Source organism: Enhydra lutris, unplaced genomic scaffold (assembly GCF_002288905.1).
Source record: "Enhydra lutris kenyoni isolate GAN:26980312 unplaced genomic scaffold, ASM228890v2 scaffoldscaffold10, whole genome shotgun sequence".
Taxonomy (NCBI): Eukaryota; Metazoa; Chordata; class Mammalia; order Carnivora; family Mustelidae; genus Enhydra; species Enhydra lutris.
In genome coordinates, this window is record NW_019154094.1 from 6847744 (window position 1) to 6852131 (window position 4388).

The following is a 4388-nucleotide window of genomic DNA, read 5'->3' on the forward strand; positions in this document are numbered from 1 at the left end:
AGAGAAGATACTTGCAAATGATACATCCGATGAGGGGTTAATAGAATATTAAAATTCATAAGATATCCAAATAGCATCCGAAACAAAACAATTTCTACAACACCAAAAAACGATCCAATTAAAAAAACGGGCAGAGGGCCTGAATAGACATTTTTCCAAAGACGACACCCAGATGGCCAACAGACATATGAAAAGATGCTCAACATTATTACTCATCAAGGAAATGCAAATCAGAAACACAGTAAGACATCCCCTCACACACGTCCAAATGGCTAGAATCAAAAAGACAAGAAACAACCAGTGTCAGGATGTGAAGGAAAGGGAACCCCTGGGAACTGTTGATGGGAAGGTAATATGGAAGACAGTCCGAAGCTTCCTCAAAAAATTGGAAATAGAGGGGCGCCTGGGTAGCTCAGTGGGTTAAAGCCTCTGCCTTCGGCTCAGGTCATGGTCCCAGGGTCCTGGGATCGAGCCCCATATTGGGCTCTCTGCTTGGCAGAGAGCCTGCTTCCCCCCCACCACCTTTGCCTGCCTCTCTGCCTACTTGTGATCTATGTCAAATAAAATATTTTTTTAAAAATACTGGAATTAGAAACACTATATGATCCAGTAATTCCACTTCTGGGTACTTACCTGAAGAAAATGGAAGTGCTAATTCAGAAAGATATGCACCCCTATGTTTACTGCAGCACGATTTCTAACCGCCAAGACATGGAAGCAGCCTCTGTCCATTGATGGCTGAACAGATACAGATTCCACACACATGCACAGACACCCAGACGCACAATGGATTATTACTCAGCCATAAAATCTTGCCAGTTACAACAACAGGGATGGCTCTGGATAGATCTAGTACGCTCAGTGAAATAAGTCAGATAAAGACAAATACCATATGATTACACTTACACATACATGCAATCTAAAAAATTAAAAATGAGAAACACTCATAAACACGAAGAACAAACTGGTGATTGCCTAAGAAGGGGAAGGGGGTGGGGAGGATGCGCAAAATGGGTGAAGGGGAGTTAGAGGTACGAACTCTCAATTATAAGTCACAGGGAGGAAAAGTACGGGACAGGAAATAGACATTATTTTAATATATTTACCATGGTGAGCATTTCATAGTGTGTATAATTGTTGAATCACTATGTTGCACACCTGAAATTAATATGTCCATTGTACTTCAATTAAAAAGTTTAACACAAAGATTTAAAAATCCTAAATATGACTCCCTTCAAATATAGTAACAAAAAACAAACAAACATACAAAACAGGAGAAATGGACACAACCACTGGAGGCAAGGAGGAGGGGAGGAGATACGAAACCAAGACTGAATGAGGTACAAGAAACAGACAAACCTGGGCCTGGCCGGTCCCCCAAGAGACCCAAGGACCTGGTCCAATAATGGAATTGGGGACAAAGGGGTGTGGGAGGCGGCCCAGGGAATCTGGGCGCCATTCCCTGTCGGGCAAGGGCAGGGTAGGAAGTTGAAGGTAGCTTAATGCAGCAGGTCTCCAAGGTTCCGTCTGGGAGTCAAAAGCTGGTTCTAGTCCTCCTCGCTGGGTGATCTTGAGGAAGTCACTCCCTCTGGATGGATTCAACCTCCCCCCGCAGCTCTGGAAGTAGTTATCTCACTAAGCCCATCTCCATGACCTCTTCTCTGGTTTACGCCATCAGTTTCCCACCAGGAGCTGGATGGATACGGCCCTTGACAAACATTTCCTCATTAAATCCTGCCAGCTGCCAACTTGGGGTCCCATCTTGCGACACAGGGGCACCACGTACCAGTACATTTCTGCCTTTCTCCCCAGAGGCCCAGCAAGTCAGGGGAGGCGAAACTCAAACTAGAATCCAGGTCTTCGGCCTTCCTGGCCTGAGATCGTGGGGAAGAGATGAATTTGGGAGTTGTGGCATTTTCATAGTAGGTGCCTGGCCAGGAAGTCAGTTACCGGGTTCCTATAGTATCAGTGAGCACCCAGCCCCGGCGCATCCCGTGGGCCCGTTACAGGGTTGTGCCCCTGCCAGTTTAGGGGTGAAAAGGCTTCAGTGGTCACTAACCTCTGCTTTGCCCTCCCAACACTTTGGTGATCTATCTTCTGTTGAAACACTCAAGTTTGTTTTCTGCACTAATCCACTCACTGTTACAGGACTCAGCTACTTCCTTACATGTATCTCACATCTAAACTAGAGGTCAGAGACAAGGCAAGGTTACCTCCTGAGCCCCAGCACTACTAAGTTATCATTGCTGTGATTTTTAAAGAGTTCCAGACACAGAAATACCCATAACAGCCTCTGATCAAATTCCACACTGTGACCAGAAGGTGGCAGTACACCACCATCCCAAGTCCCCAAATTCCCCAGGGGTCCAGTCCCCACACCCTCCAGCCCGCTCCTAGACCTGTGGCTGCTGGGACAGCCCAAAGATTGTTCTGCTTCAAGTACACATATCAGCCAAGTAATCCAAACACTTAAAAATAAAACCCCCAAATTGCAATCATGGAACAAATTCCTTTCAAATACCAAGATGTTATCTTTGCCTTAGATTTCCGGTAAATATTTGCAATGGGATAAGCCACCATCCTTAATTAAAACAGGACACTTTCAAAGGGAGATCCATGGAGCAGCACCAGAAGGTTTGGGTTTGAATTTATTCTGAAATGTGTTATCCTAAGGAGAAGCTGGGGGTGAAAAGATACTGGACACCCCAGTGTCGGCGCCCAACCAGAAGCCTGGGACAGCCAAGGCCCACCCTGTGACCCCCAGCACAGCTGACAGCCATCTGTCAGCGCTGCCCAGGAGGATCTGGAGTCCTTCTGCCCACTCCCAAGGTTTCAAGTGGCTTCCAAGATGATACCACCATTTATCAGCACAAATTCGGCTATTCCACCATTGAGCACAGTTCTTTAAATGCCAAAAAAGTCATCAAAACTCCCAGATCTTGCCTGGACAATTATTCCAGTATTTAAATTGGAGAAAGTTCATGTAGGAAGGCAAGTCACTTCCTAAACCCCTGAAGGCACCCCAGGCAAGAAACAGGGTCCATTGTACACTAACACGATTGTGTGAGATACCAAGCCACGAGAATACGCGTTTGCCACCTTGATTGGAAACATAGGAAGACCCTGGTCAGTCTGGCTGACAAGCGTGTGATGCTGAAATGGGGCCAGAGCCAAGCGAGCAATCGCAGAGCTGTTGGAGCTCTCCGTTCTCAGCTGTGGTGTCGGAGTGAGGACTTATAAGACATTCCTACGTTATCACGGTACGTTTTCATTCTCTGCTTTATCTAGAACAACGTTCTGAGAAGGCTGAGATGTGAAGTGAACAACTCAGAGAGCGTTCAATGCTCAGCCCTCCCGGGCACACAGGCACCTGGTTTCCTCGTTCTGAAGCACCGAAGCTCCCAGGCTCCCAGAGGATGGAGCCTGACTGCTGACCTCTCTGAGGAGCGGAAGTGGGGAGGGAGTGGCTTCAGGGCAGAGAACAGCAGCTGTGACCACAGTGGGCACAGACAGATCAGCGTGGCTCCCGCTGTCTCAGGGGCAAGGACTCTGAGATGGCTTTAGGGCCACTGAGAGGAAAGGAAGGGACTCCTCTTGGAATCCTATCAGCCTCAGTCTCTTCAAACTCTGTGAAGACCCGAGTGGGAAGTGGGGATTCTGGTCAGAAGGGAAGAGAGCCTGGGGGGTCTCTGGGCTTGGGGAGTAAGTGGAGAGCCAAGGGGGAGAGCCTTGTCAAGATTTGAGGGCGTTTCTATTTGGCAGGCTGGCCTCCTGCCGAGGCCAAAGGTGGTCTGAGTCAAAGGGGCATCGAGACCCAGACGGACAGGCCCAGCCAGCAACACAAGACCCGACCAGGACAGTCTCAACGCTTACCTCCAGCTGTGAATCAGGAATCACCACCCAAGGTGGCCTTCACACAGGCAGATGGTTGGGTCAAGCCCCCCCACCCCGGACGCCTGGAGTATCCAGGAGCCCCTTCAAACGTCCCAGGCAAGAAGGGTGTGGGGAGCCAGGAAGCAGGAGTATGGAGAAGCGGCCTAAGACCCACTGTGCCTGGAGTCACCTGTACTAGTGTCCTCCTCTCCAGCTCCTCTCAGACGACAAGACGACAGGATGGCGGCCTGAGAACATCTGTGCTACAGACAAGGCAGGGCCCCTGATGGGACTCAGACAGACCCCCAGCGCCCCGCCTCAGGTTGCAAGCTCCCTAGGCCATCCTGGATGGGGTTCGCGCTGCAGCCTCATGTGGGGGTGACGAGAACTGCCCCCCCACACACACACGCGCGCGACCCAGGGTACAGATCCCAGCTCCCTCCAGGGCCTGACAGGCAAGCTGCCACCTCCTACCAGGGGAGGGGCTGGGCTGAGCCCACACATCAGACACCATG